Source organism: Oreochromis aureus, linkage group 3 (genome assembly GCF_013358895.1).
Source record: "Oreochromis aureus strain Israel breed Guangdong linkage group 3, ZZ_aureus, whole genome shotgun sequence".
Taxonomy (NCBI): Eukaryota; Metazoa; Chordata; class Actinopteri; order Cichliformes; family Cichlidae; genus Oreochromis; species Oreochromis aureus.
The window spans coordinates 56,761,409-56,774,143 of NC_052944.1; the positions used below are offsets into that span (position 1 = coordinate 56,761,409).

At 40.3% G+C, this 12,735-nt stretch overlaps 1 protein-coding gene across 1 annotated transcript in view; it reads right to left on the reverse strand.

The window, feature by feature from the left end:
- npy2rl (neuropeptide Y receptor Y2, like) overlaps positions 1–12,111 on the reverse strand; it is a 70,972-nt gene extending 58,861 nt beyond the window's left edge. Inside the window, exon 1 of the mRNA XM_039605253.1 lies at positions 11,447–12,111. The gene's annotated coding sequence lies outside the window, so the exon portion shown is untranslated. The remainder of the gene's footprint in view (positions 1–11,446) is intronic.
- Between the last annotated feature and the right edge of the window lie 624 nt (positions 12,112–12,735).

Here is a 12,735-nt window from a genome sequence, read left to right on the forward strand (position 1 = left end):
TTCAATGACTGGCATTCATCACGGCATCATTAGGCAGATTCTTGATCGTGCACCAGAAGCTAAATGGACCCAGTTTTCTCCACCGTGAAAGCCTTGCAGCAAAATAGATGTCACCAGAGTTCCACGAGGTGATGGATGTAAGTGTGAACACTAGCAACTTAACTAAAAATAATGCTGTGAACTCCAGATGTTTCGCCAAGCTTTGTGAGGACATGGAAGCAGATCATGTCCAGCTGCTCTACCACAGTGAGGTGGGATGGCTTTCAAGACGACAGGTCCTCAAGTGTTTGTTTAAACTGAGAACTGAGGTATTCTCTGTTCTCACAGAGAAAAAAAATCTCTTGCACATTATTATGCCAACTCAAAGCTCACAGCTAAGCTTGCCTACCTCTGTGACATTTTTTCACTGGTGAACCAGTTGAACATCTCACTTCAAGGGAGAAACAGCAACAAGTTTTTCGTTGCAGACAAAGTTCAAGCTTTCAATGGAAACTTGCTTTGTGGACTAAGAGGGCCCAGGAAAAGAGGATGAACATGTTTCCACTTTTGTCTCACATCTTGGATAACTTCTCTCAGGTGAAGATCAGTGGCTCTGTCTGTCCCTGAGGATCCAAGAGAAGGACACATGTGGAATTTGGACCCATTTTCTATGGATCCCACTGAAAATGATGTTGCTTTGCCCACACATCTGGAATTCCAGCTTCTGGAAGTTTCCACTGACAGCACTTTAAAGTTGCAGTGGGGCAAACTGGACCTGGGTTTCTTCTGGATGGCTGTCTCAAAGGAGTATCCATATCTGCCACTGAGAGCTTTGAAACCCCTTCTCCCATTCACAACTACATATCTGTGTGAATCGTGATTTTCCATCGTGGCCAGAATCAAGACCAAAGCCTGAAACAGACTGAGAGCAATGCTGGAAGCTACTCTGACAGTGAGCCTTTCCCCCATCCCACCCACACTGGACCTGATTGTGTCTCAGACAGACTCAAATGTCCCAATAAGAGGTGAACATAAAAGAGGAGTTGCAACTTGCCAAAAAAAAGGACTGTTTTGACTGTTTGTTATTATTCATTTGTCCCAAATATTAAGAGTAACTTCTGGTTCTGCCAATGAAAGTGGTTTACTGCTGAAGCAACTTTCAACAGTTTAATTATTTATTCATTCATTTAATTAGAACAATTATTAAATAACAATTATTACACCACTCACACCAGGAACCTCAGCTTGAGGCATACAGGTCTCTGTTGCAGTTTTCCATTGACAGAATAAGTTACATGAAAAGACAATGAATCAATCAACTTTTTGGATTTTTGACCTTGACTTTTAGGACAGAAGTCACTTCTGTCTCTGGTAGACAAGAAAGAAAATATATTTGAGGAGGTGATGGGAGGTTATGACCTTCAGGATAGGAGGCAGGCCATCAAAATGATTGAAAGGTGATACAGTGCGATGGAGGGCGGGGCTAAAACAGAACGTTTGCTGCCTCAGGGTGAAAAGCTGCAAAGCTGCGTGTTGAAGCTCAGCTGCCAGCAGCCATTAGATCACCCTCCCTCTGTGTGTGTGTGTGTGTGTGTGTGTGTGTGTGTGTGTGTGTGTGTGTGGCTGTTGATAATCTCTCACACAGCTTCCTGTAACTTTAATTGCCCAACATCTGTAGCCATGGTGCGCTCGTTAGAGAGGAGAGACAGTGAAACAATGGGGAAAACACACTGAGGGAATAGTATCACCTCGACATCCTCAGTCCTGATGTGTGTTATGTGTGTGCACTGAAATCAGACAAAACACACAAGCAGCGGGGTGATTGGCGGTGAGGCCTGAGCGCAGCAGGCGAGCGTGGGGCTTTTTGTGATTATGTAACCATGAGAACAGACACACTGAGAGAAGCGCCGGTCTTACATGCTGGGATGATTCCCATTTTCTGTTGGTTACATTTGTGAGTGCACTGTGGTGGCACATGGTGGGTTCCTATTAGATGCCAGCACCATGGTAACACTGCTAAAGGAGAGTCATTTAGGACCCCTTTTTCTTTAATGGTATGGACGCAGTCACCCGCAGAAAAGATAGTAGCTTTTAGTGCAGAGAATTGTTGTATCTGAGTAGTCAATGAAACCTATTCATTCAGGTTAAGCATTGTAGTGGCACATATTCAGCTCAGATTATGGTGCTGACACCATGGAAACAGTGTTGAAGGTGAGTTAGCTAGGCCTTTTTTTCTTTAAGTACAAGAACAATCACAAAAAAGTTGGGCTGTTGTGCAAAATGTAAATAAAAATGGAATGCAGAGATTTAGAATCTCATAAATACCTTTTTTTATATTCACAACAGAAAACTTATCAAATATATATATAAGAAAACTATTAACTCAGTTTGAGTTTGATGGCAGGAAGACATCTCAAAAATGTTGTGACTGACGAAACAACGGGCTGGAAAAGTAACTGATACTAAAAGAAACAGCTGGTTATAAAAAGAGAATCTTAAAGAGACGGTTTCTCAGAAGTAAACACAAGCAGTGGTTCAGCAAAAAAAAAAAAAAGAAAGAAAGAAAAAAAGTGGAGCATTTTCAGAATAATGTTCCTCAGGGTAAAATTCTGAGGACTTTGAATATCACCTCCAGCATGTGATAAAAATCAACAGATTCTGAGAATCTGGAGAAATCTCTGTGCGCAAGGGACAAGGACAAAAATCAATACTGGATGCTCATCTGGAGATCTTCAGACACTCAGGTGGCTCTACATTAAAAATAGGCCATTTTCTGCCATTGAAATCACTGAACAGGCTCAGGAACACGTCCAGAAATCATTGTCAGTTTATCATACCATCCAAGAAATTCAGGTTAAAGCTCTATCATGCAAAGAAGTAGTCATATGTGACCATGATCCAGACACACTGCTGTCTCCTCTGGACCAAAGTTCATTTAAAGTGGATTGAAGTAAAATGGAAACCACAGATGCCATGTCCCTGCACTAAAGAGGCGAGGGACCATGAAAAAACTGCATCACTGATGGGATGGAAGTGCATCAATGCCTTTGGAATCAGCAGCTTGCCCATCTGGAAAGGCATCATCAATTCTGAAAGGTATGTACAGGTTTTAGAACAATGTTTGCTCCCATTCAGAAGATGCTCTTTTCAGTAATGGGTTGCCTTTTTCAGCAGGACAATGTTAAACTGCAAACCGCATCTATTACAGCAGCATGGCTTCTTGGTAGAAGAATCTATGTTCTAAACCGGCTTGCCTGCGGTGCAGACCTTTCACGATAAAAATGGGGAAAAAAATTCATCTCCCTTAAAAATAAGAATGCTGAAGCTAAATATCCTCAACAAGAGATCTGAAAACCCAACAGTTTTATTTCACAGAAACTGATTTAGACCCTACAAGCAAAAGCAGACAAAACTTCAACTCCACAGTTTGACAGATTTAGAGAGCTATATCATTAATCCGTGAATCAATTTCCATTCAGTATTCATGTTTTGATTTTTCTGATATGTCCATTAGCACTCTTTCAAAACATATTTCAGTCTCAGTTTATAACGATCAATCCAAGCAGACGCCGTTACTTCTTGACAAGCCTCGATGAGATTAAATGAGCCTGAGAAAGCACAAGCAGCTGGAGGAAACTAGCAGTATGAGTGATGCCACTGTCAGAACGAGCTTGGTGAGTGACAGTGACTGATCGATTGACCGGTCATACTGACACATCAAAGTCTGATTTGCTGTAATCAATCAAAAGCGGCATATCCAACAGAGGGGGAGATTAAAGAGCCTGAAACATCGAGTGACTGTGAAACAGCTCAGTCAGTCACAATCTGCTACTGTAGTCAAGATGAAGTGAGTGTGCGTTCCCCTTGTTAATACACTGTAAAATTTAATATTGTGTTTAATTAAAAATATTAAATAGGCTGAACTAAATTTTTATCAATTTGTTATTAGAACTCAATTTAAATAAGTTACCAGTACTTTTTATGCAAAAACACTGATCAACTCAATTTATTTGAGTTGTCTTAACTTAGAAAAACTCAGTAAGCTGGAAGTTTTGCTTCTCAGTGCGGAAGGATGAAAGATGTGTTTTGAAAATGCCACGTGACTACCGTCCTCCTCCCTCTGGGATCAGTCCGCATGTTCACGGTGCATTTTTTCTGGACTATGTTGAGCAAACCTGGAGAAGCCTCAGCTCAAGATATTATTGTTGTCATTGCTGTGGATCTTTACCTGATACACTGACTTGATGAGTAAATGTTTACTCTTATTCAAACTGATTTTGTGGCTTCTCTTAGTTTAACACCAAGTTTATAATCTTGCTAGCTAGTTAGTGTTAGCCTAGCGTTGCTGCTGCCGCTGGGCTCATGTTACTTAAAAATTAACACCACAGCCTTAAAAACCTTACATAAAACTATGTGGTGAAGTTTTCTGTTGATTGTTTGAAGTAAAAAAGTGAGATAAGAGCCCAGACAAAATTTTTTGGGAGGTGCAGCCGTTAGGGGTGGGGTGTGGGGGATATTTTGAATCCATAGCCATAACTAACTAACTATATATATCATGTTTAACCTGAGTAGCAAAAGACTGCAGGGGGGTTGAAAATGATACGCCAGGAGTTAGCTGTGCTCGCCGGCTCTATCGAGCCTTGGCATCCCGGTCAGCTATCGCGCTGGTGGATAACAGAGCTCTCTGAAAACGTTGAAGCACTTTTGCAAATATGTGATATTTTGATAAATTAAGTAGATATTTGAGCATTACACAGCTACAGTCTGGCCTGAAAATATCTTAAAAGTTTATTTTGTGATCCAGAAGGGGTCATCTGGGGAAAAGGAGGATCGCATTTGTCGGCTGCAGTTGTCTGAGCCTGTGTATGCGTACTTGTGTGTACTTGTGGTCTCTTGGACTTGTGATACGTCGGGGACCAAGTACTGCTCCAATTCAAAGTACACATGAAGCCGAGAATGCGAAAAATTCCGGGATGTGTTTTTGCTCCTCCCGTTTTATCGAGCATGTATCGGTGGTGACTTGTGTGGACTTGGAGCGACTTGGTACAGCTAAATATCCCAGAATGCATTTCGTCCAAAACTCAAACGCGGCAATGGCGGAGGAGCGGCTAAAAAACTTTTAAATATTACTTTTTCTGGGTCACAAAATAAACTTTTAAGATATTTTCAGGCGAGAATGTAGCTGTGAAAAGTTCAAATATCTGCTCGATTTATCAAGACATCACATATTTGCAAAAATGCTCCGACGTTTCCGGAGATGTCTATTTTTTTTTTAATGCTTTGTGGCAGCTTTTGAACATCTGTGGCATCTATTAATGTCAAATCTAGCCTTTCTTTAACAACATAAGCAAGCTGCTGTTATATTTAACCGACTTTTCTGTTTAATTACATTTTAAATAACAATAATAATAATTACAATAGTATTTGTTTTGTTAAAAATGTGTTTAAAAACAAGTTTTGTTGTGAAAGCTATAATCCAGATTAGTGGCCTGTTAAATGGTTAAAGTCTAGGTTGGCTTTTTAATTGAGAATAATGTAATATAGCTTGTCCTTTAAAGAATTAAGTTAAATTCCACAGTTGAATCATAAGAAACATTATGTTACATATAGACCCTGCCACGTGTTAGATCTGGTCACTTTGCATATTAGAAACTTTATATATTGAAAGTTAACTTTTAACAAGCATGTAATGATTATATTTAAATTAGGTGGTCTTTTTTTAAACACATATCTCTTTAGGCCTAAACTGACAGTGCCAATACCACACATTCAGACACAGTAGTAGATGGTGTTTTTATTACTATATGTGTTACTCTAATTTGGTTGTATGGGGTCTACATTGACCTTCTGTGTTGTAAGTTACAATGATTGCACAGCCTTTAAGGATCAAATCAGTTTCTGAAAAATGTTCTGTTTTTTCTCCCTCTGCTGGCTTCTTACTGTCTTTGAGGCTCGGGACCAGCACTCCTGCTGTTGGACAGAAAGACATCAGTAAGTATTTTGGTTTTCCAATATATTAGCAACTGTCAGTGACATTTATATTAATCAGGCTGAACTTTAATCATACTTTAGATCAGCCTGTTTTACTTATTGTTTTGTTTGTGCTTTGGTTTGGGGAAGTTGTTTCTTTACTGATCTTTTCCTGTCTTCTGTTATTAGACTTGAGATATGACTGCACTGTGCTGTTGCTGGTGACCACAGTTAATTCTACAAGACATGCTGTGTAAGTAAACAAACAACAACAGTTTGGTCTGCATTTCTTGAAAGATCACATCCCCCAAACTTAGTTTAGAGGGTCTACACTGTATATAGTGAAGTCTGCAAGTTTTCTAACAGCAAAATCTGTTTTGTGCCCAAAATCATTTTGCACATCATTAGAATGAAAGTTATTGGCCATGTTTGCATAGCCCTTTTTAAAATGATGCTTTCATGACATTATTGTGTGTTGGGTGGTGGTCACTATGCAGACTGACAATTGGGACATTGAATGTCACCTCTCCGGTGGGGAGGGGGCCTGAGATTGTCTAAATTGGAGTCTGTTTTATACCAAATGCAGAAAAAAAAATGTTTTAAGAAAGCAATTAAGTTCATGTTCCAAAAAATATGATTGTTTGCTTGCAGGACACCAGGAGAGATGAGTCCTCCGTCACAGATGGTGTGGTCAGTGAAGATGGTCACCTGCAGGTTCAAGCTCATTGCATCTCCAACCCACATCCACTGCCACTGTACTTAAGGGAAGTTAAAGACTTTCTTCTGCACCTACATTTGGATCACCTCGATCCATGACAGTCATTCAGGCAGTAATGCCTGGACTGGAAACAAGCATCCTTAAAATAATACAACATTCCAGCTCCTGTGTTGGAATGGAAAACAAATGTGTTGTTTAAATTAGAGACTGCACTTGTGACAGAACAATAAATATTTTATTTTGATTATACAAGTAATGTAAGTACAAAACAAACTGTGGTAGGCCTAAACTTATTTTCAGAATAATTACATCTGAGACTTCGTTTCATTGTAAGATTAAAACAGTGATGGCAATATAATTGTTTGTTGTTCAGCAGAACAGTGTCCAGTATGTTGGCTGTTATACTTTGTTGTGTTTGAAAATAAAAGTTGGGCTGATTTTAACATCATTACAAAAATTGTTGTTAATTATTTTTAATCATTCAGGTTACCACAAATTGTTTTTTCATTTAGTTGAACTTAACATGTTTGTCAGTAGGTAAACAATTAGTATTGTACAGTCAGAAATACCAAGTTATTCTTAACACTGCAGACTTGCAATGTATAAGTTGTCCTAACAGTCATCTTAAGTAAGCTTTACTTAGTTTTTTTGAGTTCTGGAAACTAAATAGGTTTTTACACTGTACTCAAAGTGAATAAGTTGCCTTAACTTAGTCATCTTAAGTAAACTTTACTCAATTTTTTTGAGGCAACGGGTTTGCATAGTTTTTTTGAGTTCTGGGAACTAACGAGGTTGTACAGTGTACTCAAAATGAGTAAGTTTGCCTACCTTAATTATTTTAAGTAAACTTTACTCATTTTTTTGAGTTCTGGGAACTAATGAGGCTGTACAGTGTAAATAGGAACTCCTTTCCACTGGACCTAAGGTATCAATACTATTGATACCTTTAAAAAGAAACCTCAAGACCCACCTTTACCTTTTTTACCTTTATTTAGTTTTATATCTTTATACCATTTCAGTTGTTGCATCTTATTCTGAATTGTAAATCACTTTATGAATTTCATTCTGAAAAAGAACCTTGAGTTGGTGAAATCAGCTGATTTATGTTCATGGCTCAGGCTACGTCCACATGTATTTTTGTAAACGGAGATTTTCTGTTCTCGTGTAAAAAAAAAAAAAAAATCCCGTCAATACATGCAGTTTTGAAAAAATATCTCCGTCCACGTGTAAATGCAACAAACAAAGTCAAACGCTGTCAAGAACATGCCAAAGCAACAGGTGGCGATATAATCCTAACCATGTAGAAATGTTGGCCAATCGGCCAGTCTGGAAGCCTGGGAGGGAAAGAGTAAACAAAGATGGCGCATAAAAGCAGTCTTTCTAAATGGAGGGACAGTAACTGCGTGTATATGTACAAGTGTAAAAGCTGCAGATAGTCAGATTAACAGCAACAGTATTTTGTCTATATCTGCCATTGTAGAAATTCATCTCATGTAAAAAATAACGTGGCGCACAGGGTGACGTCAAAAAAAGCGCAAACCTTTCACGTTGCGTGACTAAATCTGTTTTCCTCGTCCACATGTAAACGCAAAAACATGAAAATCTCCACCCTTGCAGGAGTTTTTTAAAAAAATCTCAGTTTTCAGCGTTCCAAAACACAGCAGACAAAAGGCCCAAATGCATAGAAAAAGCTCAGTTTTCAAAAATACCCATGTACGTGTCGACGTAGCCTCAGTCAAGAGTAAAAACTAGACTAAATATAGTACAGCAACCTGTACTAATTGAATATTTGTTGGGGTTTTTTTTGCAAATACTTGCGGAGACCAACTCGTCGCCCGGATGTTGAAGGTGTTGCATGTTCAACCTCACAAGGTCATTGCATGGGTCTTCTTGTGGGTGGCAGTTTGTCTCCAAACAATCATAACCCAACTCGAACTGGTTGCAATCACTGCTAGACAGATCAGTGAACGTCTAACTTAATTGCTGTATTATCACAAACAGATAATTATGTAGGAGTGGCATGGTAAAATGGTGGTTAGCACCATCGCCTCACAGAAAGAAAGCCCTTGATTTGAATCCACTGTCCGGCTAGCACCTTTCTAGGTGGACTTTGCTTATTCTCCCCAATGTCTATGTGGGTTCTCTCAGGTACACAGGACTCCTCCCACAGCCTAAAAGCGTGTACGCTAGGTTAATTGGTGATTTGATTTTAAATTGGTTGTGAATAGTTAACTCTCTTTTTGCAATAGATAGGCTACTTGTCCAAAGTGTACCCTGCACCTCACCCTGCGGGAGCTGAGATGGACTCCAGCTCTGTAACCCTGAAAAGCAAGAGAAAAAAGATGGATGGAGATTGCATGTAATTGCTAACCTGACCCCATTCATTAGCAGAATGATTCTATCTTATTGCTGTTTTATTGCAGACTTGATGAACCAAAGTTGCAACTCACTGCGAGTGGTCATAGACCAGGTCCCCGTGATAAAAGCTATTCTAAATGCATGAAGGTTGCAAGTTTATTGCACACATTTGCAATAACTTTTGCCATACCAGCCACTGTTTTCCTAATGTGAGTGTAGCACTACGCACTGAAAGCTACTTGGTTAAGCTTTGGCAATAAAACCTCGGCTCCAAACCTGTTTGGCACGAGACCGGATTGAAAAAGTACATGTATCTAAAGAACTCTATGAAAAATTTACCCTTCATAAACTTAATTTACGACCTCAGTAAACACTTCCCTCATAAGTTTATGGCCTTAGCCGCTAAAGTTTCACTGAAGTCAGACTGATATTTATTTTGTGTCAGAAGTGTTATCTTATTGGCACTTTGGTGAAAATGAACCTTGAAGTACTGACGAAGCAGTGCACACAATAGAACAGCTGCTCCTCTGCTGTCTGTGCTTGCTAACAAGGTGCTTGATGCACTAATGCTTCCATTTAAACTGTCACACTTTTTCAGAAAACAGGACAAAACTGACCAACCACAAAGTAAAAATGAGTCTGCCGTGGTTACAAACATCAATGCACACCTGCATATATTAGACACCCAGGCGTTCTTTTAACTAGATATATTGGAGTCAACAAGCAGCTGTAGCATGGATACAGTAAAGCTAAACAGGAGCTCTTCCAGGAGCACCAAGGTGCTGGTGAACTCACCTGTGCAGCACAAACCCTCCCTGATCGCTCATCCTCCGGCCCACTGAGAGCTTTCAGAGAGCTGTTGCTGCTCTGCAGACTCACAAATGGCAAACAGGAAGGAGCTGCACACGATTCAGGATCCAGCGTGTGTCTGTGAACCAGGCGGCAGCGTGGGTGTGTTTGATTAAGGCCACTGGACACACATGTCGAGCAGAGGACCAATTTTGTCATCCATGGCTAATAATGAATGTCCCACAGCTGATATTTTGATATTGTGAGCTGATCTCAGGTCGCATGTTAATGGGACTAAATGTTGTCACATAGGACTTTAATAGTAATTTGCTGACTTCTGAATCCAATGGTACACACACACGAAAAGCTTGTTTTCATTGAGCTGGATTTACCAACAATTCATCTGATAAACAACATCTCAGTTAGAATTTCAACATCCAGGAACAGTGTGTACCATTTAAAAGGTGACCACATTAAAATGTGGTCAGACGGATGAATTATTGGAAGCAGGTCACCAGCTGTCAGCTCAGAGAGGAAACCTCACTAAGCCTCTGATTCTTTTTAAGACCTCAGACAGAATCCACCAACATTAGGACTTTCAACATTTCTTAAGCCTGCACCTTTCTGTCATCTCAGAAGCCACACTGACGCTCAAACGCACACATTAAAGCGAGTGTTTGTGGGCGACTCATCGGAGGAGAAGTGTGGAGGACAGATTTCTGCTGGAAATTATGGTTTAATATTTAAACAGCTGTGCTCCTTATCGCAGGGAGGATAACATGAGCAGTGAACATGTGCAATCACTGCGCTGTTGTTTCTCTCTCATTTAACAGCATATCAGCACTGCGTGTGAAACCAACATTTGCTTTTCAAGGACACATTTTCAACTTGGAGACCAAAATAACACTAAAACTGAAGCTTGTAGAAGAACTTTCAGAGCCAAATCTTTATGAACACAGTACCAGCTACTTCTGGTGTGTAGATTCACAGTTACAGTATAAAGAAGACAGATTTTTGTGTAGCTTCCTTATAATCACCAAAGTTATAAGAAAAATGTTAAAGACTAGTGAGACACACAAATACATATACTGTATACATAACAACTAAATAATGTTAAATTAAATTAATAAATTTAAATAAAATAATGTAATGAAGTGAAAAAGCACATAAAATGTAAACTAATAAAATTAAATTAATAAAATTAAAAATAAGAAAAATATTAGTAAAATAAAATGCATTAAATGGATTAAGATGAACTGAAATAAAATATATTACAAATAACATTTTATTAAATTACTTTTATTTTTTTAACGGGAAATTAAATAAAATTAAATAACAACATGAAATTGTATTAACTGAAATGAAACATGAAAAGAAAACGAGACCATTCTATTATTAAAAATAAAAGCGTGAAAAGTTTTAATTAACCCCATTTGAAGGCTCGCGCTTTTCGCTCGTGCGCGCAGTTTGAATTCACTTTAAATCATCGTGAGCGTGCGCCCATCAGTGCACGTGTGGTCCCTTACAGTACAACCATCTTCCCTGTAGCACTGAGACAGCAGGTGCGTGTTCAGTGTCTCACGTTAGCGCGTGTGTGAGCGCGTGGTGCGCGTGCGTGCCTGGCACACTGACCTGCTCCGAGTCTGTCCTCTCAGGCGCTCAGCGCTTAGCTCGGGTCCCGGCACCGCTCTCTGATCTCGGCTCTCTCTTTCCCCGGCAGCCCGAGCGGAAAACCCCGGGGAGAGTCACGCGGCTCCCGGCTGCCATCAACATAAATAAATAAAATCAAAAGTGGAAATCTAATTTAAAAGAAAAAAATTAATAAATAAAAAGAAAGGAACAAAGGGGGCGGGTGTCTGACGATGGTTGAGAGTTTAAATCTCCATCCTCTGGATCCTCGGGTGTAAGTCCCGCTTACAAGTCTCTCTCCTCTCCCCGCTTCTTAATCTCTCTCCTCTGTCCTTTTGAATTAACCAAACCTGGAGCGGGAAGCCAGGTCTCGGTTGTCCTTTGCCCTATTTTAGGAAACAATCGCTCGGCTCCGCTTCTGAAGCAGCGCTGACATCCGCGCCTCTGTCACTTTGGATCAACGGAACCCGCCGGTAAATTCGGCCCCCAAACGAACCTCCAAGGAGCCGAGGACACACGAAGCTTTTAAAGACAGATTCACCTCCTGCACGTAGAGCAAAGTGTAAACGTAACAGACTCTACATCGGTGTTTAAAATATGCACCTCTGTTCTTCTCCTGCTCTCCCTGCTGCTGGTCCGTGCGCTCTGGAGACGGACTAAAGCGCTTTACGCACGGCGCGTAAAAAGGAGTGGAGGGTCAGGGGAGGAGGACTCTTCGTTTATAGGAGGGGAGGCGAGGGAAGAACGTAGGCAGGGAGGATAGACGAGGCGGGGGGGCACTGGAGGCTACGTGAGGGAGGAGTTTATTTATTTTATTCATCCATCCATCGAATTTCTGCTACTTATCTAGGATTGGGTCTTGGGTCATCAGTTTCAGGACAGGTGCCCAGGTCTCCCTCTCCCCAGCCTCCACTTCCAGTTCTTCCAACAGGAGCACAGGGGAAGGTGATCCCAAAGACATAACCACTGCACTGTGGGTTCAAGGGTTTTCTTCTTAATCTCTTCAAGGGATATTCCCAAAAGATGTCAGAGATGTCCAGGTGGCATTCTGAACCGCCTTACCTTCTTTTACTATGGAGGAGCTGTGGTCACTCTGAAGCTCTTAAGACTGAGAATGCCTCAGCTCCTTAGCATAACTGCAAAGGCTGAGCCCTCTGCAGAGGAAGCACATTTCTGGTGAGTGTAGGAATGTAGATCAACCGGTAATTTGACAACTTCACCTTCACGTACTGCATTACTTTTAAGAAAAGTACAGTAATGTGTAATACAATTAGTGTTTTCTGAGTAATGAC